Here is a 27,882-nt window from a genome sequence, read left to right on the forward strand (position 1 = left end):
CATTTCCTGGTTTCAAACTCTCACCTATCCATAGTTCCAGGTTTTAACATCTTGGATTTAACAGCTAGGGTTTAACGCCTAGGGGTCTGTCCCATAGCCAGACTTTAATAGTTCCGTTTGCTCCCTCAGGCTCCGATAGCTTGGTTCACTGTATTCACAGGTTTTGGCTCATACTTTCTAATCTATAATAGTATCAAGTGTCCCTGTATAGTGCGATATCTTCAGCACTCTACACCCTGGGCCATTTGAAACCATATACTTATAAATCCCAAACTACAAGTCTCAGAATGCGAACTGTTCTTGGATAAAGACATGCAAAATGCTTTGGTTCCCATATTTTCATTGTATAAGGGTTCAGCTAACTGCCCCCTTGTTGGGACTCAGTTGATCATATTCCAAATAAGTTGTTATTTTCCCAAAGTCCCACATTCTAATATACATGCTCATCTTAGACTATTCTCATTGTCAATTAGCTTGATTTTGCCATGTTCTAAGGGGTAATTCCGAAGTTCTACTGTGGCCCCCATTCTAAATGTGTCTAGTTGGGTTGTTTCTGCCAATTTTGCAAACGTTTGCAAGGATGCGCCTATGGGACTGCAGGCTTGCACTCGTCTTCCAGTGATCGCCCCAATGTAGTTTTGCTCCTAGGCGTTGCCACAGTGGGCAACAGATGCGGAAACACCTACGATTTTGCTCCTAGGTGTACTCACACTGCAGTTTGCTTCTAGGTATACACCTGATAGGATGTGTGTACAGTGATACTGGCTATGATACTTTGAGTGCCTGTAGGTATCTCGACTGCATGTCCCCTCACCCACAAAAGTCCTACTTTGCACAGTAGTAAAGCTATCTAGTAGTTTACCTCTCTTCCCACTAACCTAACCATCCCACATTTTCAGATCCACCAGAGTACATACCATTCCAATTACAGGAGTAACATAACATACTACACAACTCACGCTACTTAACACCTCTCCCAAAATAGAGTAAATCCATCTGAACTCCACATGCCGCCCACCAACTTGTAATAATTGGGTGCTGAATGTCCGGTCTGAGGCATGGAGCTTCTGAAGATGCTGTACTTCCCATTGGCTGCTTTCTAAGGCCTACCAATACCCAAACGTCTCATTCGCTAAATGTGACTGCGGCATGGTTGGTTTATTGATTCTTCAGCATCGACAAATTACCCCAAGTGAAGATGCAGGTTACAGCCATGATTGTGCATTATCTGTAGGTAACGTGCATTTCCTGCGGCTGGCAGTACCCTGAAATAATGGAAGGTTGTCACTGGCTCTGTCTGTACACTATCCCCTTCAGTGAGGGGGAAGAGAAGCAGAAACCTAGAAGGTTGTTCTCTCCAGGAAATATGAGGAGTCTCCACAGGTAAGAAGCTGGAGAAAACTTTGGAAGGATAGCAGAGATAACTAACGCCAAGATTTTAGCAAAGATTTTACTTGGAGCGTACATGTGATTCTCGGGAGGAACTTTGAAAATAATGACAAAGCTAAACTTACATACCTCTGTTGAGATTTTTAAAAGACAGCATAGATAACTTTTTCTTTGGGGTATGTTGACATACACTAGCAAAGGTACTTTATGACCATATTTTAAATGGAACAAAGTTGATTTCTTGCAGCACATGGATAACCTAGTACAGTGATCCCCAACGTGTAGCTCGGGAACAACATGTTGCTCGCGGCACCCTAAATTGTTGCTTGCCAGTTACTCTGGGCCATGGTGTAGAGGCTCAGTAGCAATATAGCCAGTACTGGACTGTGTGAGAATGTTGGCCAATGAGCCTGCTATGGTTCCAGCTGGCTCATTTTTATACATGATTTGTGTATGTTGCCACCATGCAAATTATTAATTGGAAAATGTCCTTACTCATTATAGCAGTGTCATTGTTAAAACCCTGTCATCGTCAGATAATTTACCGAGCTGGGAAGTGTTCTAATGAGTAAAATAATTGAACCATGTTTGTATACTGGAGAATATTGTCATATTCAGTTCCTTGGTAGAGCTAGTAGGAACATAATGGACAAATTGGCATGCATACCCAACTTTCCTTTATTAAATAATTTGCATGCACTGTGAGGTTTGTGTTTGATGCCACAATGCATTATATTTATCGGCAATATCAATTTTAGTGTCATCTATATTTATTGTTACATAGTGGAAAAATGTTAATCGTTTGATACTCTGCCCATCTGGCACGTGGATAATGGGCAGATAAGTTAAATGAATGCCACATTTTTCATAATTAATTTGCCCAATATTCAAATCCAATTAAGTTACTGTTAATAAGTTTAAATGTACAAACCAATACATTAATCCAAATAGTTAACACTTCCACACCCCTCTATGAAGTGGTCATCAAATGCTCAAAGTTTTGACCAATGTTTCCCACTAAGTCTTGTGTAAAATCCCTTTTGGGCGTGAAAATAAGCTTCAAATCCTTCAGAAGGGTATTATTTGTATTCCTAAACACTTTTAACTACTTTTTCACAAACGCAACAGGCCTCGAGAGCTTTAAATGCACTATTTGCCATTACATGCCAAAAATAATTCTTCTGAGGTAACCTCTGCAGCCCCAGTGAAGTGATCTTCAAAGCCTACCAAGTAATGACCAGTATTACTCAATCAATATTTATTTAATCATATTTCTCCATTACGTTAGGAACATTTAAAAACATGCATCATATTTTTCATAAAATGCACATAGAACAGGCCCAAAATAAAAAAAGCAGCTTTAACATATTCAAACAAGCTATATATAAAACACTGAACATTACAATTATTTATATAAAACATAGCTCCCATGCATGTCCACGCTTACGCAAAACAGAGAAAAAATTACACATTAACTGAAAATGAACCAAATCTTTGTCTCCTATTTTTCAGGCACACTTTGTGCTTCCTCCTGCAAACCTTCTTAATTTATTGTGGGGTGGGTACATTTAAATGTATCATTAGCATCAGCCTCCTGAATTCTGGGGATCTTATTTCACAGATTTCTCCTTGTCATTTTATATGCATACGTAAATCTGTTTATAAAGCTAAGGAGGGCAGCTTATGTATATTTTGGACATCTGTCTCTCCCCCCATCTGACAGGCTCTTGCTTTAAGAGCTATTTTTAGATGACTTAGTGTACCAAATTTAGTTATATCCCACCCCTATTCAAATGGACAGTGCCCTACAACCTCCCTAGCACACATATTTTTCTTTACATGGGGAGGCTGCAATCACACTTACATTAAAATTCACTTCATGATTAGCAGAAAATCTCAGATGGGCTTTTAAAAAATAAGTTAAAAATCTTAACTGGCCCAACACCTTCAAACTGAACACCCCAATTCAGCTCAAAAGGCGCTACCAGGGGTATCTGCAGGGAGACCTGTTATTTGGCACAGGAATTTATTTTGCAACCCCTCCAGGACATGACAATGTTCAGTAAGGAAATTGGCCTATAACTGTGGGGGGCTTCCGGTCCAAAGCCTACTTGTCCAAGATGATGGCATAATGCCTGTCTTAACAGCTGCATTAAACATAAAACAATTTGGTGTCCTTCGAAAAAGCTCCCATTGTTTCTCAAATTCTTTTTTTTTAAGGTCTTTTGGCAATTTTTAAATGCCATTTTGAAACTATAACTCTGACCAGCAGTGTACACACCACTCATTAAATCATGTTTCAGTTTTCTTTTTGAGAGTCTACATTCTGCATTGAATCATGGGACATCCCTTTCTATAACCTGGATTTCCTGAACCTGGAGACGCTGTTTGCCAATAGCACTGTCCCTGATAGTTTCTCCCAAAGACTCAAACAAACCAACACTTTCCTTTGTGGCCTCTGAACTGTTTACAGTTTTAAGAGAATATCTTGATTTCTTGTGAATTAGTCATTTTTTCCAATGCCTCCTTGTCGAGTTTAGGCCTTGCCAACCAGTACCTGTAGCTGCCAGATATCATCTTTGTGGTGCCACTCTCTGTTCAATCAGAAATGCAAAAACATTTCATAACATTCCTGAAGAAAAAACAATCCACACTACAGTAATTAATGACTGTAACAGTATTGCTGACCTTGTATGCTTAGGAATGCATAATTTGCCATTAAAGATCCCATATAAACCCTGGGCAGAATCCCAAAGTACACCTGAAAAATCAGTGCCCCATTTGTGACCAATTATATACGGTCCAAACATTTGCACTAAATGCCTTTAAAATATTTTGCTCGAGAACCAGAAACCCCTGGTAATGTTTATTTAGTCATAGTATATTTTTGAACAACTTGACTTATCCTATGTGTCGGAAAATGTCCCAATGACCACTTAATTTCCTCAACATTTCCTGTTAACAACCACTGAATGTCAAATGAAATTATATGCCTTGAAAATGTCCTTTACTGGAATAATATGTGGTCTAGATGGCTATTCAATTCTGCAAATTACAATGTTCTATAAGCAATCCTAACTTTATTACATTTCGTATAGGCATGCTGATATAATCGTTGAAAAATGGATGTTGCTCACCATTTCATTTGATATGCAAATTTTGCTCATTGCGCACAAAAAGGTTGGGGACCCCTGACCTAGTCCCACTTGTTAAGGACAGACTTTAGGATTGCATTTGATTATTGACTGGCTTGGATAACAGTTCAGTTTCCACCAGCAATCCCCATAGCATTCATAAAATGTAGATACATTTGCAGAGTAACGTTTTACTGTTTTGCACCAATCATTACCTCTATATCCTTCTCTTCCTCCACTACTTACATATGAGGGCCCAGCTTCCATGACTGGTCCTATTTCCCAATTCTTTTACACCGGCCCACTTTCCTTCCTGGAGGTATCATACCTCCGCCTCAACCACAATCACTTAGTTAAAAATCATGCTGTCCGGGGTGAGCGAAAGACTTTCCTCTTTTAATGATCCACCCTTCTGCTTGGTTTTCAACAGTTCCAGATCCCTCCCTCTTGGGTGCTGGGCGAGATGCAGCAGATATCCACCAATGGTCCTGCGAGGTGAGGAGGGTCAATGGAAACCAGGATGTTTAGAGAAGAGGCAGTGGTGAAAGGTGGAGGTGGTCATACAACCCGAGGGCAGTGAGTCACCCTTCACCTCAGCTCAGCAGATCTGAACGCAGGTAGAAGAGGCATGAGAAGCTGCGGAAGAAAAGGGCCAAGCACGGAGACAAGGAATGCCAGGGAGGAAGCTGCATCCGGCTCTAGAGAGCCTTTGCAGGGCAGGAAGAAGAGCAAAACCTTAAGCATCACGCCTAAGTCGTATTTTTCCAGGAACAAAATGGTCAGCCATCTTGCGTTGAGACACCCAAGGTCAATTGAGCATGCAAAGGAATTCCTTCAATGTAAGGCATCCATGGTATGCACCGAGAGTCACTGCTGCTTTGCAGCAACTGGTAGAAGGATGCCTATGAGCTAAAATGCAGAATGAGTTCCCTGAAGGGAAGGAGAAAAGAAAGTATGGAAAGCAGACTAAACAACTATCTGTGCACAGGCCCCATCCCCACAAGAAAAAGACGGTTACTGGAAAGCAAATATATATAAAAAGGAGAACAAGCGTAAATGAAGGATTTCTTGGGAAGTGGTGACAGAGACCCTAAAGCAGGCCTTGCAGGAGCAGAAGGCCAGCAAATGAAATAAGAGGGAGCCTCAACGTTCTACCTCATCAGCATCTTCTTCGACATCTTCCTCTGCCTCATCTGAATCCTCTTCCTCCACTTAATACTCTCAAAATAGTTGGATACGAAGGAAGTGGGCAAAGCGCTCCAACAAGGAAATGACAACTGAGTTTGTGGACACATCAACTCCAAGCCCCTCTTTGTAAAATACAAACACTTCACCAAGAATGGCCCTTTGCAAATATCGGATATCCTTAAAGAGTGGGAGGACCTTGTATGCATCATGGTGCCTACATTCACAACAAAGCTATCTGTAGGCTGGGATATTTTAAGTATCGGCATGCTGCCGGACCCTTTTTGAGACACAGAGGGGAACACCTCATATCATCCCTCCCCAGGCCAGCCGCAAAGAGAAAATAACTAAGTGATGGACGAAATGGGGAGGTATTGTACTTCCAGAAGGGAAAGGGGGTAGGACTAAAAATTAAGGAACAGGGCTGTCATGGAGGACAGAGCATGAAAGTTAAATACTGTGATGACAGAGTAGGACTAGGAGTAATCACATCACCACATTAATTGCCAGTAGCTTGGCCTGCTAGCTCCATAAGAACCTTTTCTTAGCTCCTTCAGTCACTTTTAAATCTGAGGTGAACTGTATATCCGGCTTTACCCCTTGAAATACCAAGAACGCCTTTAGGTGTGTGGAAAGGATTGCGGAATGTTATATTTGTGTTTTGACCTAACTTCCAGTGATTTTCCCCTCATCTTCTTCATCTTGTGTTAGAATTCCATAGGAGAGAAAAGCTGTAAGCAAAAGGGGCCCCTCATGCCGACCAAAGGGACATTTTGTATTTTATACCTATCGGTCAGCTAGTTTTGGAATTGAAAGGGCAGTGTAGAAGAGACTGGGTTGATGAAAGGGTTCCCCCTAACCCCTCGTCTCTTGAAAGAGCTGCTCTCATTGCCAAGTGGTAGGAAACTTTCTTGGTTTAACATTGGGCTGGGGGATTTATGGAGTGACCCCACAAGGTTGGGAAGTGCCTACAAGGTGGTGGTCCAGAATAATTTCAGAGAGTAGGTGTGGAGTATAATGGTCGATAACTGCCTAATGGGGAAAAAAGCTAGGGCTTATTTGCAGCTCAAGGATGTCTGGGGGTCGGAGGTATACCTGGACCTCCAAATGATAGTGAAATTAAAAAGCTGGTTTGCTAGGTTTCGATTAGGCATACTTCCATTGGCTCATGGGTCTGACAAGTCGAAGAGTGGGTCCTGTCCCTCATCCCTATGCCCTCTCTGTGGCAAGGGGTGTGAGGATGAGGCGCATCTTTTCTTTTTTTGTAGGGTTCATTGCCGAGCAAGGGTGCGTTGGCTCACCCCGTTTTCGAGCCAGCCAGACAAGCTTCCAATCACGTCAGCTATCCAAGCCTTGAAATGTTGCACCCAACCTGCACGTGTTAGCGGTCTCAAAAGGTTTAAGATCTGCATTTAATAAGTGAATGCTAGAGGCTAGAAAAGGTACTATTTTGACAGAGCAGTAGGATGAGTGGGATGCGTGTGCATGTGTGTGTGACACTAAGGTTTGGACTTGTATAAATTGATATTAGTTTATTTATTGTACATATACCCTGTGCATAGTGATTTTAAGATATCAAGAATGATGTGGATATTAATGTAAATTTTGTTTTTAATGTTTTGATTTGTGAAAATTGTACTTTAATGGAGATTTATTTTCTGAATAAAGTTAATGATGATGACGGTCTTCATGTGTGGGTCTTGAGAAAGGAGGCACTGGTTTACATGCAGTTAAGTTTTTGTATTCGATTTAATACTTTGTAAAATCAATCAACCAAGTACAGTGTTATGTCTGACTAATCTTAAGTATCTGCTCGGTATTAGAATTCTAAAGCCCATCAAAGCTAATAATGCAGACAAACCACTGCCCACTACCCAAACCACTAACCAAAACCCACTTTCCTCATGTAAAATCCCTACTTTCATTAAGCATATGAAGAAAAATAGCTCTAACGCCCCTTTTCCAAACATCCTGAAATTTTTGCGTGTCATTTTACATTCCTGTACACATTATAACTAACGAGTACAAGTACCAACAGGCACCATTAAGAGCTAAAAAGCCAGGAATATTTGACCATTTCACACCTGGCATTGAACAGCTTGAGATTTCCACAAATGTCCTATAGGGCTTACTAAATTTAAGACACCCACCGAGAACAGTCATAATAATCCAGCAGGTTTGTATCCACTGTTTGACAAAAGGTATTTATAATGTGCACAACATTTGCACAAGCAATCCACATTAAGCTGGGATTTTGAGAGGAAAATGCCACTTCTATGCTGTTCATGGTGCCTTACGAACCATTAATAAAACTGCCGCCCTTTAGAAGTGCATTCATGGAAACAAATGCAGAGCGAACAATGAAGGCCAGCAACAACAGCAGTTAGGGCTCTTCCCAAAACTTGCTGGGCCTTCCTGATGTGTTCTAGAGGCGGCAGCTGAAGGGAAAAGTCCCAAACAAGTCTGTAAAATTATATTTCTTTCTTCAGTGTGGAGCCTACCACTTCCCCCTCATGTACTCAGGCCCACTGAGTGCTTGAAACCTTGCATTGTCCTGGTGGAGACATTGAACATCCAGGCAGAATCTTGAGAAACATCACGGTTTGTAAAAGTGGTTGGCTCTCTGGGCATTGTGAACAATGGACTCCAAACAATCATTTCAGTGTTACAATGCTCTGTATCCAAGGCCGGCCTTAGCAGCGGCAGCCCGTGTAGCAAAACAAAAATGTGGCACACCCCGAGAGCCCCCAATGCCATGCCAAGGCAGGTCAGGTGGGGCACTACATTTATCAATAGGTGCAATTGCAAAAGCATCAGCACCCTATACTTATCAAATAATTTGAATAGGGCGCCTGCCGCGCGCCAACATGACCCATTCCAATCTGTAGGTACTTATCCAGTCCTTGTTTGTTTTTCTTTGGATTATGGGATTTGAAGGTCTAATTTTCCCATTATAAAACTCGGACTACAAGTCGTAGATTTCAAAGGAAAAAAACAGGACTGGATCAGCACCTACAGATTGGAATGGGTCGTGTCGGTAACTACGCACACGCCTTATCCCACCATGCCAGCTTGGGGGAGTTGGAAGGGGGAGGCCTTGAAAGAATTCCCCTGGCTTGGCAGGAGGCTAATGGTGCCCCAGACCTAGGCTGTGTCACCCAGGTGGCCCTGCCTTAAGGCTGGCCCTGACTGTGTTACGGGAGGCTGGCCCTTTAAGGCAGCTTCGGCAAAGGGAATGTCACTGAAGGAAGTGACGTCGGGAAAAGGGAAGTGCCGGGGGGGGGGGGGTCGGCAGTTAGTACATTGTATGTAATAAAGAAGGTATGCGTTGTATTTGCTGGTGTCCGTGTGTTTATTCAGAGCGGCTCAACCCGCTAACATTTGGTGACGAGGGACGTCCCCACCAGCCGTCCTCCTTGTACACGCCAGTGATCCCACTGTGCGTCTGCCAACGTGCGCCAGTGATCCCACTGGCCTGCGGTCCTCCTTTCTCCAGCCACGAATCAATCTCACCAGTCACGCCCGTACCAACAAGGGCCAAGGAGATACGTTCGAGTGGTGGAATAAATATATCCTGAGGACGACAGCCAGGAATATGAGACATGGGAACCAAATACGCAACTGCGCGACGAGTACGACGGCCCACCGCCCTCGCGACAGGGACTTCAACTCAGAGTACAAGGAAAGCCTGACTATGAAGGGGACCACTTCGACCTGTATGCCAGGATGAATTTGTAAACCTTATCATGGGCGAAGAGGAGGCACAGGAGGCACCCAGGATACAGATAGACATCTGCAACAAGCAAGTGGGGAATACCGGATACGATAAAATCAGACAACGGTGCGCCCTTCAGTGGACATGAATTTGGGGTGTTCGCGAAACATATGGGCTTTCGCCACCAAAGAGTGACACCAAGATGGCCTCAGGCCAATGGTATGGCAGAAAGATTTATGGCACCCATTAAAAAGACCATAAAAAGGGCACGCATAGCAGGGACGGACCAGCATCAAGCACTATGCAGAATGCTAAGAGACTATCGAAATACGCCTCATGAGGCCACCAACAAAACCCTGACAGAACTCATGGTGAAATACCAAGTCAAAACCAGACTGGTCAACAACCCAACAACGCGACTCGAGGAAGACCAGGAAGTCATCAGAAGAGACGAAGAAACAAAGGAAAAAGCACGGGAACAGACAGACAAAAGGAGGGCGCAAACAAAGGAGTTCTAAATAGGAGATGAAGTATGGTTACAACAGGTTGTAACAAAACAGACAGACTCCCAGTTCTCACCTGAGCCACTACAGGTTGTTGCCATGAAAGGGACCATGATAACGGCCGCAAATGAAGAAAAAGAAGTAACCTGAAACAGTTCTCGGTTCAAACATCTCACGAGAGGAGCAGAAGAGAGACCACCACCTGTTGATCCAGACCCAGACTATGTTGACATCCATAATGAGGCGTGAGTCCCCCTTGGACCACATGGTCAATGTCAGCCAGGCCGGGATGAAGCGGCTGACGGCGGCTGACACCAGGAGCCGCAAGGTCGACCCCAGAGGAGCATCAAGAGACCTCCAAGATTAGTGGAAGAATGTTGACAGCACATCAGACAGTTAAGTTAAAGATGTAAGGACATTTGTCCGGTGGTGGTGTTACGGGAGGCTGGCCCTTTAAGGCAGCCTCGGCAAAGGGAACGTCACATAAGAAAGTGACATCGGGAAAAGGAAAGTGCCGGGGGTTTCAGCAGTTAATAAATTGTATGTAATAAAGAAGGCATAGCTCTCAACTCACACGCTTTTGGCGGGTGTCACCCGCCTTCTAAACAGCTGCCTCACCCGCCAAGCCTCCTGCATGCCCATTCATTTCAATGGGCCTCTCACCCACCAAAAATAAAATCGGGTGTTTTCACCCGCCTTTGTGACACAAATGGTTGAGAGCTATGAGAAGGTACGCGTTGTATTCACTGCTGTCCATGTGTTTATTCCGAGCGGCTCAACCCGCTAACAGACTGTATCCTCCCTGACAAGTTTCCCAGTTCGGTTGTTACACCTCGAGTCAATCCTGCTTTTTGCTTCCAATCGCATGCTGAAACTAGATGTTTTTCCCCATTGCAAGGGTGGTCTAAAAGTCCCAGCATGCACTGCAGAAATAACCACAGGACCGGTTCAAAGATGCCACATGGAACTGGCAAATTTAGCGCTTTGTGCCATAGTACAGGGAAGTTGGTGTCAGTCGCAGGTGTGCTCACGAAGGCTTTTCAGTGAGCGCCCACGCACTTGGTGCTGCTGCAGCAGCTGCACCTATAACACGAATGAGACCCCACACATCTTTGTGTTCAACAGGTACCTTACAGTTACCGTCTTGGCGCGGTTGTCATATAACAGTCGATTGATTCCAGAATGTCGCGTTCAGATTATTAAAAAGAAAAAAAGACGCGCACCTCTGGCTGCACCGAGTTCTCAACCGACACAGCCAACAACACGCGCGCACAGTCATCATTCGTAGACTCCACACGTTAAGCCCGATGAGGATGAGCCGGTCCCCAACAGCGATATCACGATTTCCTAATTGCATTTCAGGACCTTCTACTGTGGATTACGAGTTACGACGTTCAATTAAATAAATGGGGCGCGGCTTCGGTTGACACCACCCCACCACTCCTCCTTTCGTCGTGGAACTATGAATGAGCACGTTTCTGGCGACGCCCACAGAACGTTCCCGAAGCTGCGGGACTGCACGTTTACTCTGACATGGGTGCAGGCTCAGGGCCTCCCAGGCTCAGCTCTTAAGCGCAGTGTGATGTCAGGAGGCGCGCCCCCGCTTGCGGCGCGCACGGAAAATGTTGCGGCAAAGAAAGGGCGAGGCTGAAGCAAGAGTATTTTCCGAGAGAGCGCGCCTGCAGACGGGCGCCCTCTACAATGCTTGCCATCATTTGAGAACACTCAAGCTGGAGATTTGGAATGTGTTTTTTGCCCCTTGACTTTCATTGATCTCTGAGGTATTTAAATGTGCTGTGTAACGAAAGATTATTACAACTAAGAACAATGCGCGCTACATCCCCATCTCGAGGTACTGATATCCCGCATTGCAGATACCCCGCCCTCCATTTAGCCGGAATGATCAAGGACGTAGTGACCCAGCTTCCCAATACAAAGACCCCACATATTGCCTGGATTCATTTTTCACAAATACCTGCATTGTACACCAAACGTATAAAAGGCTAACACAATTGGATACAAAACGTCACGTGTTACCAGCGATGAAGGGGAACAGAAAATATGTTCCAGCACTCACAAGACTGGTCTGCTTGTGCCAGTCAGAAAATGATGAGACTGGTGGAAACTGTGCATGTTCACTGTTGAGTCCCAAGGGCATGGCGCCCCGGGAGCCAAAGTGACATGTCACGCTGTGTGTGTCTGAAGCCTGCCCTTCTCGGGGCGGGGCTTCCCATTTATTACTTGCCCTACGTAGGTCGTCAAATGACATCGAGGTGGCTCACGTCGTAACATCCCATGAAACATCCCCCTAAACAAACACATAACTGGAGGGCACAACAGCTAATTCTCATGTGGTCCTTTAATCGAGTTCGTAATCTCAGAGCCTCGCCGTGGGCTTCCAATCCGCCCATTGGGGATACCTGCGGTCAGGGACTTCTGGACAAAGGCACATCTCGGGCAGAAGGTGTGGTTCCCCGACCTAGAACGCAAGGTAGATGATGCCCTGGCCAGATGTGCTTGGTGCCAGGCCGATTGTGAAGGAGCCACCCATTGAGTCCCATGCGAGGGCCCATGCTCCTTGGAGGGCTCTCAGTGTGGACTTTGGGATGGTGCTGCAGTCAGAAAACGTCGTAGTGGTACTGGATGAATTCTCAAGGTACCCGTTCGTCCAATTTGCAGAGTCCACAGCGGCCAACAACGTGATTCCAATGAAGGGCTTTTTCCACACCATGGAAAAGGTGCACAAACGGCTCCTACAGACACCCAGAGTCACTTTCATACACATGGAAGGCGAATTGCACCAAAACGAGGTCTTCAGCTGTCGCACAACACAGCGGGGTGTTCTTAGCAACATGTGTGATGTAGAAGGTAGTTTGTAACGACTCATTGTCGTGCCGCACTGTGGTATGGAATTCCCCCATCCAATGGTAGGGGGTACGAGCCCCTGTAGGTGAAAATTCTAACCATGGGGCAGTGTAGCACCAGAGTTGGCAACAGCTGCCAGAACTGCACAGCAGGCATCACGTTCACCGATGTCCCAGTGTCAATGGGGGCTGGCATACCCGTGCCTAGAATTGTCACCAGGCATCGTGGTTTGCATTGAATGCTGACATCACCCACACAGCGCATACATAGAACACATCCTCCAGGTCTGTTGCACCCTCCAGGCACAATAGTGTTGACGTCTGCTTGGCGCCTAGGGCTGCGACCCTCCTTTGGCATGGGTGGGTTGGGGTGGGCTGTGGTCTTGCTGCTTGCGGGCCAGGCCAGGGCGCTCGGCACATCCTGGCAAAGTGGTTGGGCTTACCACACCATGCGCAGCTCTGTTCAATTGCTGGGCATTCCTGATCGTGCGGGGTTGCCCCACCCGCAGTCACATGGCTTCTGCTCCACTGCATAAGTGGGCTCTGCAGATCTGCTTGCCCCTGTTGAGGATCAACCCCTGGGCCTTGGCACAGCACCAGCTGTCACAGTGCATACCGTCACAACCCAGAAACAAAAGTCTGTGAGGTGCGCAAGAAATAATAATAAGAAAGTGAAGGAAAGTGCAAGAGTGCACTGTTGAACAAAAGGAATAGTAAAGGGACTCTGCAAGCGTGTACAAGCAAGAAGCCAAAGAAAACAAGAAGGTGTGCAGGAAGCACCTGAAGGTGAAAGGTTTGAAAAGAAGAGCAAAAAATAAAGAGAGGGGTTACAGATCAGAGTGGTCAGGCCTAGGAGGAGCAAAGAACCAGGCAGTTTCTAAAGTCTCTGATTGTGCCCCACAAGTGAAGAGTGTATGAAAGAACAGTGTTTAAAAAGGAAAGGTACATCCTGACAAGTTGAACTTGTACTTGAAACCAAAAAGGGGCCTATGCTTAGGGAATTGAACCCTGAGGCCTAACAAAGAAAGCAAATTACATCCTGACAAAACTGAATTTGTGTTGGAAACTGAAAGGGGCCTAAACTTGGGGAAGGAAACCATGGGAGGCCCAACCAAGTTGGAAATGTATTGTGTTGTAGTGTTGAAATGATTTAAGCATAGGGAAGGGAACCATGAGTAGCTTCATAAGGAACTGTGCTATATTCCTTTTGTGGTGTTTTAGTTTTTTACTTGGACAAGTTGAAAGGGGCCTGAGCTCGAGGAAGGGAACCCTGAGAGGCTTAACTTGTTTTGATTGAAGTTTAGGGAAGGGAACCATGAGTAGCTTCATAAGGAACTGTGCTATATTCCTTTTGTGGTGTTTTTGTTTTTTACTTGGACAACTTGAAAGGGACCTGAGCTCGGCGAAGGGAACCCTGAGAGGTTAAACTTGTTTTGATTATTGAAGCATGGGGAAGGGAACCATGAGAAACTTAAAAGGAACTGTTATATTTCTTTTGTGGTGTTTAGAACTTGAACAAGCTGAAGCTTAGGGAAGGGAATCACAAGGAATCCAAAGACACTGAAGGTATTGGAGAATATTGCAAGGGCTCTGTGGAGAAGGTCTTACGAACAGCCCTTTTTGATTGAACTCATTTTTGTGACAATGACTAAACTACACCTGATGAGAAGACCACCTAAAACCAACTTTGGTTTCCTATTTTCTGTTGCACCACTATTTGACTTTTTAAAGACTTCATATCACATTTTGCGTATAGAGTGAGGGCAAGCATAGGTTTAGACACAGACAGACTTTTATTTTGGCCTATTAAACATCAACAGCCTTTAGAAAGATTAATTAAGGGAAAAGGGAACCAGGCCTTTAGAGTTAGGGCCAGTCAGGCATTACACCAACCCAAGAGCCTTAGTAATTAAAGGTTTTGAAAGAAATACTTTTGAGTCTGTTTCTCTCTTGATACCATGCCTGTCTCACAGTGCCCTAACACATCCAAGAGTTAGTCCTGGCAAGACTGCAGAGCCTTATCAATACCCTTCCTAGGATAATCCACTTCTTGGAGAGAATGGTCTTATCTCGGGAGTAACAGAGCCCTTATCAGGGAGAAAGCTGTTACGCTCACCTGGTCTCTGCGGAGGCGTTGGGGCACGGTTGCAACACTCCCTGGTGTTAGATCACCCCCTTCTTGTTTCGTCCCCTGCGGATCAGCTATGGGCGGCGACAATCGCTGGCGATGCTCCTGCGTGGATATGGGAAAACGTGAATGCGCTGATTGGTGACTGTGGTATCTCCCAACCCCTTCGACCCAAGGTGCGATTTCTGTGTACACGTACCGGCCTATAAGGCTCACCTGGTAAGTGTGAATGATGAGCTCTGCGTCCTGCACCGATTCCTGAGTAATAGTCCAGTCCAGCTGTGACTAAGTTCCTCTTTCTGCTTTCTCTCAATGTCTTTTGTCTTTTCCCCGCTTTCTCTCAATGTCTCTTGTCTTTTCCCTCTTTCTTCTCCCTCTCAATGTCTTGATGTTATTGCTCTCAATGTTGTTGTTTTTCACTGAATAACGTTCCTCTCTGTTTTCTCCCAAATAGGTGGCAATGCGGTCTAACAACAGCTGTGGAGGCGTAGAATGCGGCTGAGCGGAAGAGGGATGCGACAGCGATGTCCAGCAGCAGGTGAGTGATGGCTTTAGGGAAGGTGCAAGTTTTTAATGGCAGCACGCTCTTAACGTAATGTCTGTTAAGTGTTTAACCTTGTCTTTTGCCTTTCTTTTGCAGGTGCTGCGAGTTCGGATGGTGTGCGTCGTGCCACGGTGCCTAGATGATGCTGTCTGCACTCAGAGAGGTTTGCAGGTGAGCCGCGGTGCCAGGAAGATGCCTGCGCTCCGAGATGTTTGCAGGTGAGCCCCGGTGCCAGAAAGAAGATGTCTGCGCTCCGAGATGTTTGCAGGTGAGCCATGGTGTCAGGAAGAAGCGTACAGGTAGAAGCAGGATCCTCCTGCGTCCAACCAGGCCCCCCATGTATAAACATCCCAAAGGGACGTGCATGAATCATAATGACCCCTGGTCCCTCCACTTGACGGTGCCGCTCCTGTGATCCTGAGCAAGTGGCCATGACAGCACCCACGCTCAAGGCCCCTCTCAAGGGTGATCTTCCTCCCGGCCCTGGTTTGTTGGGGTTATTAGGACTAACCAATCGAGGGGCATGAACATATTCGCTGGGTTCCCAGTTTCGGTCTTGAGGTCCATATCCTTTCCAATCTATTAGGTAATACAGTTTGTATCGAACCACCTTGGAATCCAAGATAGACTTTCCTATTCGGGTTCCCCATTTAGTAATTCGGGCTCTGGCGGAGAAGCAATCCGTGTATTTGGTTTCATGGGTTTTAGGAGCGAGACATGAAATACCGGGTGAATTTTCATGTGCAATGGTAACTCCAACTTCATTGCGGCAGGGTTGATTATTGCCTTGATAGTATAGGGGCCCAGATATCTGTGGCGGAAGGACTGTGGTAATTTCAAAGGTATGTGTCTAGATGCTAACCAGACTTTATTTCCAATCTGGTAATTTGGAGCTTCTTTGCTTTTCTCTTTCTATTCCCAATGCTGGTAACCACATTAATCCTATGCTTTTGGGCCTAAAGGCTGAAAATAATGGGAGAAGGATTGCATGGAATAAGAAAATGATTGTGAAATGTAATACTTTGGTTTTGGAGAACCTGTCCCTAGTGTTTCAACAAATTAATAGGGAGGAGGATATCTATTTGGGGGGATCCTACTATAATATTATAATGTCCTGTGTTTATAAAATTAGTAGGACTAGTGATATGGAGGCGTTGAAACCAAGGGGAAGGGCAGGTGACTCTAGAATCCAAAGCTCTAAGCGTATTAAATATAGGGAAATTAAAGCCTTGAAGAAATTACCCATTTCCTTTTCTGAACTACATCTTAGAAAGAAAACAATTAATCAGATTTTTGTGTTTCAGGATAAGTCCTTGAAAATGGATCAATATTTTGAAGCGCACCAATTGATGATGCATAACCTCTGCAAGGGCAGAGATGTAAAATTTTGGGCAACTGTCAATACTACACTTATGCCTATACAAGACAGACTTGATTGCCCCATCCAAGCGGAGATGTGGTGCTCCTTCCATAAGGAAAAGTTTGCCTTGACTTCTGTCTTCTCTAGGGAATAGGATTTGGACTTAGGCCCTCCAGTGGTGGGTGATTGTTTGTGGGATATTGAGGATATTATGTGGGCTATTAATAAACTCAAACCATCCAGAGCACCGGGCCCTGATGGTATTCCCCCTTTTGTTATAAAGGCGGCCCCTGAAATGTGGGCAGAGTTGCTCAAACCCATATTTGAGGAGATTTTCAAGTATCATATTATCCCCAAATCTTGGCCCAAAGCATTATTGTCCCTATATTTAAAAAAGGGGATGTTCTAAACCCCCAGAATTATAGACCAATAGCGCTTTTAGATGCAGCTAGTAAGGTCTTTGGAATTTTACTTCTAAGGGACCTTAATAAAGTTATTAGAAGGAATGCTTGCTTTAGCAAATTTCAGGTTGGCTTTAGAGAAGGCTTAGGAACAGACTTGAATGGGAATATTTTGGCCCATTTAAGAGATTCAGTTCATCAATCCAACATGGGTGAAGTTTTTATGGCATCCTTGGACCTTTCTAATGCTTTCGACGGGGTTATCAGAGCTAGACTGTGGACTAAAATGCTAGCAATGAATTTTCAACGTAAGATTGTCCAACTCTTGGCTCTGCTACATAGGAATACCTGGGTCAAGGTGCGCTTAACCCAAGAAGGTTCTCTTTCGAATGCCATTGATCCTATGGTTGGGGTCAAGCAAGCAGGGCTGCGCACTTGCACCCACGCTCTTCAACCTGTACGTTAGCGATGTGGAAGACATATGGCAGGGTCCTTCCATTGCTCCGGTAAGGTTGGGGAGTTTCGTTATAGAGTGGATGGCCTTTCCGGATGATTTTATTCTTTTTGACCGTACCCCACGTGGCCTTCGTAGAAAGATGAATATTTTCTATCAATATGCAATGATGAACAATCTTTCCCCTAATGCATCGAAATCACAAACGATTGTAGTTTCTAAGATGAGAATTGTCAAATCGTACATTTGGAAGATGGGAGATGATCCGGTGGAACAGGTCCAGGCTATAACATACCTAGGGTATACATTTTCTAATAAATCTAGCCTAAAGATGTGGAAATTGAGTCTTGTAGAAAAAGCATCTAAATTAAAGACTCAAATGAAATTTCTGAGTGTTAGGGTATGTACATTTTCGCTCTTACCAATAAGACGTTTTTATCTTGCGAAATGTGAGCCGGTTCTTTTGTATGGTCTGGACATCTGTACCCATGACATGGGCTTATATTTGAATGTGGTCCAGGGGAAAATGTGGAAAGAAGTATTGGGCCTATCTATGGCAATCCCTAATGCCATTATTCATCATGAGCTATGTCTTATCTCACTCAAAGCTAGATATTTGTGGAGACAATTATCCTTATTCAGAAAAATGAATGATCCTCCCGTTAACACCCTATATGAGTTGTTAAATAAGGTCGTTGAGTCCGGGGCAGTGAAATCTATCAGGGGATTCAGTGATAGAATGAATTCTCTGCAAGACACTCTAGGTTCCTGCATAAATGACCTGGTTCAACGACCTGGACTAGTCAAGAGACTTATTTAGAGCAGATTGGGTGGATACAGTAAATGGCGTAGAGTCCTATGCAACTTATAAGGAATATGCTAATTTCGGGCATGCAAGGGAATGTATTCCCCTTTATTTACAAAGATTCCCTTGCCATAGGGCGAGAGTAATATTTATGCGGTTTAGACTTAATCAGATGCCGACTTTAGAAAGAATACATCACTGGATACATAAAGAAAAGGGGCTTAATTCAAACCAAATTAGCCTTACATGTCGTTTCTGTGGAGAGACTGACATGCTAGAAACCCTTAAGCACCTTGTCTTAACATGTACCCATTTTGGGTCTAAACGAGCTCTCTATCTCAAAGTTAGATTCAATGGGGATTTTGAAATATCTACCAACTTGTTTTGGAGTCGTATGTGGGGTGTAAATATTTCCTTAATTCTTGCATTGAACTTACTGCTCCACAATATAACGCAGGAATTGGTGGTAAAAAATAAAGAACTTAATGTATAATGCCTTTACAGTGGAATAACGGCAATGAACATAACAGGAAATTCTTTATTAACAGGCATTTTCGCATTGTCTCCATTTTATATCTTTGTATGTCTGTTTTGTAAAATGAAATGTATACTTTTTTCTTGTGTGTGAAATGTTGTATAAGGTTGTTTTGTAAACTAACAATACAACAATAAAATATTTTTTTTTAAAATTGGGAGCTTCTTTTCGGTGCCGGTCAGCAAACAGCTTTTGTCTTTCTTTGGCCTTGTTCAAGTGTTCTGTTGCTTCCTCAAGAACTTGAGTGATGGATTTGTGCAAGGTTCTTGTTGCTGGCATTTCCAACGTATCGGGTGGATCAAACACTGATGTCCGTGGGTGTCTTCCGTGTAGAGTATAGAAGGGAGTTTGTCCAGTGCTTGAATGTACTGAATTGTTGTAGGCATACTCGGCTACCTTCTGGCTCGATCCATTTTCCTATTCTGCAATTTATGGTCGAGTTGTACTGTGAGGTCTATGTAGTCTGCACATCTCTCAGGTGGGTTCACAACTTGCACCAACACATCCTTAAGTTCCCCACATAGCCCTCGATAGAAGAGTGTAGTCCCTTTCTCTTATGGCCAGTTGGTTTGGGCTACGAGACGATTGAAAGCTGTAATGTAGGTTAATAGATCTTGATTTCCCAGTCTGAGTGACAGTAGCTCGTTGTCCAGGGCTTGTTCCTGAGCATGTCGGGCAAACAATTTCTCCATCTCGTGTTGGAAACCCCCAAAGTTCCGAAGCAAAGGGTCATCTTGGGTTACTAATGGTGTTGACCAGTCCGCCGCATTACCCCCTAGATATGAAAGTACAAATGCCACTTTGGCTTGATCATTAGGAAAGGCTCCCGGTCTGCATAGAAAATGTTGCCAACATTGGTTCATGAATATGGCAAACTTGTTTGGGTTGCCATTGAAGCGTTCAGGCGGAGCCAAGGGCACTGCCCCTGGAAGGACTACCTGAACCGGTGTGGATTGTTGTGGCGGAGCAGCGTGGCTTATCCCAGGCAAGGGAACCTGTCCTGCTTGTGCCTGTAGCACCTGTCTTGCTATATCATCGGTTCTTCCCGAGTTACAATAAGATCCCACCTTAATGCACTGGTTTCTTGTCGTGAGGCGTGTACTTCAGCCCGTAATTCCTCTAGTAGTTGGGCCAACAGATCTGTCTCAGAAGTTTCCATAACGCCCAGGCAGAGAGTTGTTGAGGCTTTGCTTTCTATTACGCTCACCTGGTCTCTGCGGAGGCGTTGGGGCACGGTTGCAGCCCTCCCTGGCGTTAGATCACCCCCTTCTGGTTTCGTCCCCGGTGGATCAACTATGGGCGGTGACAATTGGTGGCACTGCTCCTGCGTGGATATGGGAAAACGTGAATGCGCCGATTGGTGACTGTGTTATCTCCCAGCCTCTTCGACCCAAGGTGCGATTTCTGTTGGAACGTACCAGCCTATGAGGCTCACCTGGTAAGTGTGAATGATGAGTTCTCTGTCCTGCTACTTCCGGCAGGGGCGCTTGTTGATGGAATCGAGTTCCTTCACTGATTCCTGAACAATAGTCTAGTCCAGCTGCGACTAAGTTCCTCTTTCTGCTTTCTCTCAATGTCTCTTGTCTTTTCGCTCGTTCTTCTCCCTCTCAATGTCTCGATGTTATTGCTCTCAATGTTGTTGTTTTTCACTGAATAACGTTCCTCTCTGTTTTCTCCCAAATAGGTGGCAATGCGGTCTAACAACCGCTGTGGACGTGCGGAATGCGGCTGAGCGGAAGATGGATGCCACCGCGATGTCCAGCAGCAGGTGAGCGATGGCTTTAGGGAAGGCGTGAGGTTTTAATGACAGCGCGCCCTTTGCGTAATGTCTGTTAAGTGTCTAACCTTGTCTTTTGCAGGTGCTGCGAGTTTGGATGGTGTTCGTCGTGCCGCGGTGCCTAGATGATGCTGTCTGCGTTCCGAGATGTCTGCCGGTGAGCCGCGTTGTCACAAAGATGTCTGCGCTCCGAGATGTTTGCATGTGAGCCGCGGTACCAGTAAGAAGATGTCTGCGCTCTGAGATGTTTGCAGGTGAGCCTCAGTGTCAGGAAGAAGCGTACAGGTAAGAGCAGGATCCTCCAAATGGTAAGTATGAATGAAGATGGCAGGATCTCTCCAGGTGAGATGAATCCCAGGTGACGGTGAGCGTTACGCTGCACGGAGGTGCAGAATAACGCAAAGCATGTGCCTTGGGGTTGGGCTGGCTTTTATAGCTGAGCTCTTAAGGCCACGCCCCCCAGCATAGTCCTTTATGCCACACCCTGCCACTCCTAGAAGTTGCACGTGCAGATGCAGATGAAGACCACACCCGGACTAGTTACACACAAATGAGTTCTTGAGAGTATTCCTGCCCATAATAAAAGAGTTCTTGTTCCATTCCAAGCACTTCTGCCCATAATAAAAAAATTCTTGTTTAAGTTCGTCCATGAGCCTGGCGCCAAAGGCGCCAGAACTGCGTCCAACCAGGCCCCCCATGTATAAACGTCCCAAAGGGACGTGCGTGAATCATGATGCCCCCAGGTCCCTCCACTTGATGGTGCCGCTCCTGTGATCCTGGGCAAGTGGCCATGATAAAAGGGACGAGGACATTCTGATCTATGTTTGTTACGGGCCTCCTTATCCATGGGTTTCAGAACCCAATGCTGCATAAAAGCAGCGCCCACATCTCAGGGGCACCATTCTGCCGAGCGAGGGTACTGGATATCAGCTGGATCAAAGAAAGTTTCCCCCAACATATCCCGAAGTACCTTTTTCCCGGCCAAGGTGTCCTTTTTTAACCTTCTTCCTCTAAGGAGGATAAATCTGAATCTGTGGAGGAAGAAGATTTTGTAGAAGAAAGAGGAAAACCCTTATCCACACCTCTTTCGAGACGGGGATCCCTTACTCACATGCTTAGTTTTTTCTACACATTTCCGAGGCCTAGCCTCTGACCTAGGGACCTCCACACGACCTGCAGCCATACAGATGAGGGTATAAGGGCGGAGCATGCCGGGACCTAAAGCACCCTGCAGGCGCTTGCAAACTCACTGAAACCGAGGTGGATTCACTTCAGCTATGCACCGACAAAGTGTGCCATGCAGACACAAAGGAAACTTTGTCTGAGGAATTCTGAACAATGCCAGCAAGCGTGTTTGAGCAGGGAAAGTCCACAAGATGGTGCTGAAGAGTGCCCCCACGACCTATGCAGGACGCCAGCTCCTCCTGCCGGGCTTGTGTCAAAGGAAGGAGGACCTGGAATGAGCACCTCTGGAACGCGAGCACCGCATGTCCTGAAAACCTCCAGGGCACAGGCATCCGTATCGCGGACACTGCTTGGCCCAGTGCTGGCAGCAAGAGCTTGCAAAAACCAGGAAAAAATAAAGCACGAACCACGCACCTACGGTGACTACCAATAACGGTACCGAATGCACAATGTATCGTTACACTACCATTATATGAAAAAGTCATACAATATACTGTGAATACATTCAATATTATTACAATTCATACTACATTATATCCATGAACAGTATAATGCTTGAACAGTAGAGAAAGATAACACTTATCTGTTGGTTGAGCAGCAAAAATGAGAATGAGGAACTAGCTGCATGGACATTTATAGATCAGAGAAGACCCTGGTTGGCTGTTGCCAGGACTGCCATCTTGGATTGGGTCTTTTATATTCTGTTCTCAAGTTGGTGTGTTTTAAAAATGTTTTCTTGTGTTTGGGAACATGTTTTAAAAATGTTGCTGCTGGTTGGCAGTAAAAGAGTTTACTGCATAATAGGAAGCCTCCAGTCTCGACATAATATTATTAATACCTGGATAATAACCCATGAGGAGTGTTTCCTATCATAAAAGTATAAAAGGTGCACACCTTGTAAACCTACAGAGCTTGCTTAAATATTTTCTGCAGAGTGCAATCTTAATATGCATAATCTCATGCATCCTGACCAGATGTTCAAGGGGGTCTAGATTTAGGGGGTAAGTCTCTCGACCTTTGGCTTCGCAACAAAAACAATTCAAATTCTGGCTTCGGTAAACAAAAGCAAATTAAATAGATTAAAACCTTTCGTGGTTGGAAATGGTTTTCCCTGATCCGGGGAGACATATTTTGCTGAATCTCGGATCCGGGAAGATGCTGCCCAATGGTCTGCGATGCATGGTAGTTTTAGATTGCCCCAGTTAAGCACATTTTAAAGGCATGTCATTGGCCCCTTAAAATATATTTAGCGCTTAGACAATCACTCATACCACCTTCTCATCTCCATAAAAACTGTACAGTAATTTCACATTGACCTAGAAAAGTGGCCTATGTTCTTTGAACTTCCAACCAATGGAAGGTAAGGCCATCAGCTTTGCCACCTCTAGAATGTGAATGGAAGTAGCCCCCACTGTATGCCAAGCAGTGATTGCGCCCACCCAACTTGTCATGTTTTCACACTGCCAGACACAGAGTACACCCTTTGTCCTCCCCAGTCGAATCCACATGTTCATACTGCTAGATGCACTCAGTGCAACATGTACCTCTTAACCTTTAGGTCTGGGATCCTGCCACTGTCCACCGGGTGGACAAACGCAGGAAGCAGGCCAGTCATTCCTGTGCCGCCAGCTGAAGGCCATACCCGACTTCACTGCTGAAATATGTGCAAATGTGCCTGTACACTAAATAAGGTGGAAGTGCCTCTGAGCTCTTTTGTTCCCCATCAAACTTACAGTGATGTCACTGGACAGACACAATCTGTATGTGCACCTCTGCAGCCAAGTGATAGCTAGGTCCCACAACAGCCGGGCATATACAGGATGTTGTGTTTGTCCATGAATACAGACTGCCCGGTCAACACAAAGTAGGTTTCTTTGCCTCTTGGCAGCTAGTGAGTGACCTCGTGTGGGGGTCTCACTGACCCCTTTACCAAGGTTACAAGCAACTTAAAAAAACTCACAATCGGTGGAATATATTTACCCACTCAGCAGTACTTCCACACATCACCAAGCTGCATTTCAGCAGAAACAGCAAAATGGCTGCACTGGCTCCTGCGTTTTGCAACTATAAAAAGATGGCTGCACCATCTTGCAAAGCACATATTGGGCAGGATGGAACAAGGGGGCACACTGAAAAAGCCTGCCAGTGTGTTGCTTACATGTACAAAATAAGGGGAGTGAAAAAGCAGCGCTGCTTTGCTGCAAGATCTGAAGAAATCAAAAGAAGCTTTCCTTCAGCTACACAGGAAACGCTTTACTTTTGGCTACAAAACGTCAAGGATCAAGGCGTCAAAAAGGCCCTGGCTTTCTGGGCCCATGTCAATTTTAGTGCATCAATATTCAAACAAAGTGCTGCATACAAGGAACTAACTATGAATACAGAACAATGTGGGAATCCAGATAGTTTTCACCACATGTGTCAAAATGGGCTTTTGCAAACCAATGAAGAAAATGCCTGTTTTTAAAGAACAAATGTTGAATAAAAACGTATCCATGCTTAGCGATGTGAAGGGGTTTTGTGCTGGGAAACAGATAAGGGATGTTTTATCCAACAGGCTTGTTTTTGATTCAGGACAAAATAATAGGAAATAAAAGAATTAAAATGAATTGGCTGGATTTTGCAAGTTCCAGAACAGGTCTTTGCTGTTGGCAAAGCTAAGGCTTCCCCCAAAAGGAAACCACCATAAACTTTCAGGACACTTGGCTGATAATTAATAGGTTGGAAAACTTTGACTGACCAAGCAAAGAAAGTTCACATAATCATCAGACGTTTGTCTGGGCGGAGCCCTCTTACAATGGAACTTCTGGGACACCAACCTGTGAAGTCATAAACCTTCAATCAAACTGGGAAACCCCCTCTCCACAATGGGCTGAAGTGACAGTTGGTGGTAGCTGAAGAGAATAAAAATGGCCCAGGCAAGGACAAAGGATGCCCATTTGTTTCAAAAGACTGTTTTATTAAGAAACTTTAAAGACAGTTTTTTTGCAACAGAAATTTTCAGGAATGTAAAAAGTTCAGTTTTAATGTAATATGGTGGGATTTATGTTACGCTCACCTTGTATCCACGGGGACACCACCCAGCCCTGGTTGGATGATTTGCACTCTCAAACCCTCTCCCGGTCCTTTGGTAAGGCCTCTGGTTAAAGATGGGTCTGCAATATAGGAGAGCTGGATTCAATACCAGATTGTCTTTATGTTTTCCCACCTCCCTTGGCCTTAACTCCTTCCTCCCCCTTGGGCCTTCTCCTCACCTTAATATTGTAAAAGGTGGATTCTCCATCTTGCTCCTTGTGGCAGGGTCACGTAGATGTTGGGGGCGAGCAGCAACCAAGTTACTTCACTGGTGCAAGCCCCCCTGTGGGAATCCAGGCCTGCTGCGACTCCGTAGGTTTGCTGCTTTACAGTCTTTATATGCAGTTCTTATGTTCCTCTTAGTTCAAATAATAATGTATTGCTTCTTTCCTTTTAGGTATGGAAAGGTATTTTGGTGTTGTCATGCAGTTTGAAGAGGTGCATGGGCCGGTAGGCGAAAGCGCGGTGTGCGCGATGCTGTCCGGTGAGTAATGCGCGATGCGCGGCACTGTTTTGTCTTTTATATTGCTAACCTGTGTCTTTTCTCTCCTTGCAGGTTGCGATGTTACTCGCCGAGCGCCGTAATGTTCCAGTGATAATACTGACCAGGAGATGACTACCCAGGTAAGAATTGTGTGGCTTTCTTCATTCGGGAGGAAACGTGAGTAAACGCTTACTAATGCGGTCTTTCTTTCTCCTCTTTCCAGGTTATGGTATTCCAGGATGCATGCGGTGCTGGATGATGGAGTTCGTACCTTCAGGTGAGTGGAACTGAATGCGGCGATGGATTGAAGACAGGATACTGTTCCAGGTAAGTTTCGTAGTGTTCTTTCTCTCTCTCTGCAGGTCCTTGGTTTCAGGTAAGCTGACATCAAAGAACTGGACACAGTGAGCGTTACGCTGCCCACAGTAGAAGAACGTGAAGCATGTTCTGCTGTTTGGGTGCGGTTTAAATAGTCTCAAGTAAAGTACTCCAGGTAAAATAGTCCCAGGCCTGCCACACCCAAAGTAGTCCAGGTAAAGTAGTCCCAGGCCTGCCACACCCAAAAGACTAGAGCACATAGCTCAGTTCCTTGTAACTGAGCTATGTGTGCCTCCATGTTGGCTGAACCCCCCCCCCCCAAGTTAAATAGTCCCAAGTAAATAGTCCCATTTTAATGTTGGTCTTCATGATGGTTATGAGCCTGGCGCCAAAGGCACCAGGACTGACTCCAAGCAGGTCTTGGATGAGGTTTTAAGGCCTTTGACCTGGCCCTAACTGGAAGGCTGACTTGCCAGTGAGGGCCAGGGGCAAGGGTCATAACAGCACTTCCTCCCCCCAAGGCCCCTCTCACGGTGGCACTTCTGCCTGGTCCTGGTTTGGCTGGGTAATTCTAATGGAACTTTTTAATTAAGCGAGGTGCATGGATGTATTCACTAGGTTCCCATGATCGGTCTTGAGGACCGTATCCCGTCCAATGAACTAAGTAGTATAGTTTGGATCTGGTGTATTTTTAGTCTAGGATATCCTTTACTTCAAACTCTGGTTCTCCGTCAACTAATACTGGTTTTGGTGGTGTTGTAACCCGAGTACCAGGTTGTACCGGTTTCAGGAGTGATACGTGAAACACGGGATGAATCTGCATAGTGGATGGTAGGGCTAATTTAACTCCCACTGGATTTTTTATGGATTCAATAGAATAGGATCCCAGATATCGGGGATGAAAGGTCCGGGTCCCTTTTATGGGCACATATTTTGATGCTAACCAGACCTTTTCTCCAATTTGATAGTTGGGGGCTTTACTACAATGTTGGTCAGCAAATTTATTTTGTCTGTTCTTGGCTTGGAGTAAATGTTCTGCTGCTTCTTTGAAGGCCTGGGAAATAGTCTTATGTAGGGTTTTAATCGCTGGCATTTCCAAAGGGGTTGGGAGATCCAATTCTGAAGTACGTGGATGTACCGCCTTACTACGAGGTCCCTTAGCGGGGGATTTAACGCCTGCTTTTTGCAGGCGTTAAAATCCAACCCGCTAAGGGACCTCAGAGCTAATTATGGCACTGCAAAATTGCGGTGCCGTAATTAGCGCCTTCCCCATTCCCATAGAGCCCTATGGGGCAGAAATGGGAATGGGGAAGGGCAATGGTGGAAGGGGGATTTACCGCCCCTCCAACCTTAGAATGGGGCGGTAAATCCCCTTTCCGCCAAGGCGGTGCCGGTATTTTACCGGCATGAGCCATGGCGCTAATAGCGCCATGGCTCACCGCCTACCGGGTAATGAGGCCCATAGTCTAGAAAGGGGTTTGTCCAGTGCTGGTGTGTACTGAATTATTACAGGCATATTCAGCTATCCATAACAAGTCCTTCCAATTTCTTTCCACTTGATGTAACATGCAACGTAAGTATTGCTCGAGGGTTTGGTTTGTTCTTTCTGTTTGGCCATCTGTTTGAGGATGGTGACTTGTGGATAGTCGAATGTCAATTTTGGCCATTGAACAGCATTTTCTCCAGAAGTTGGATACGAACTGACTACCTCGATCTGAGATCAAGACCGATGCAAAACCATGCAGCCGTACAATTTCCTCCAGGTATACTTTTGCTAAACTACATGCATTTGGAAGACCCTTAAAAGGAATAAAGTGTGCCATTTTAGAGAACAACTCTACAACTACTAAGATGGTGTTGAATCCTTGACTGGGAGGCAGATCTGTAATTAAATCAAGGGACACTGTGTGCCATGGTGCGGGAGGAATTTCCAATGGTTGGAGAAGACCAGCTGGTTTCTGCTTTTGGGACTTGTTTTGTGCACACACAACGCAAGACTGGATAAATTATATGATGTCTTTATGCCATG

At 45.1% G+C, this 27,882-nt stretch overlaps 1 long non-coding RNA gene across 1 annotated transcript in view; it reads left to right on the top strand.

Moving 5' to 3' along the window:
- LOC138582489 (uncharacterized) overlaps positions 1-27,882 on the top strand; it is a 207,780-nt gene that overhangs the window by 120,819 nt on the left and 59,079 nt on the right. The window contains exons 2-3 of the long non-coding RNA XR_011305031.1: positions 15,373-15,456; positions 15,559-15,730. This is a non-coding gene — a long non-coding RNA (uncharacterized lncRNA). The remainder of the gene's footprint in view (positions 1-15,372; positions 15,457-15,558; positions 15,731-27,882) is intronic.

Source organism: Ambystoma mexicanum, chromosome 3q (assembly GCF_040938575.1).
Source record: "Ambystoma mexicanum isolate Mex_15411 chromosome 3q, UKY_AmexF1_1, whole genome shotgun sequence".
NCBI lineage: Eukaryota > Metazoa > Chordata > Amphibia > Caudata > Ambystomatidae > Ambystoma > Ambystoma mexicanum.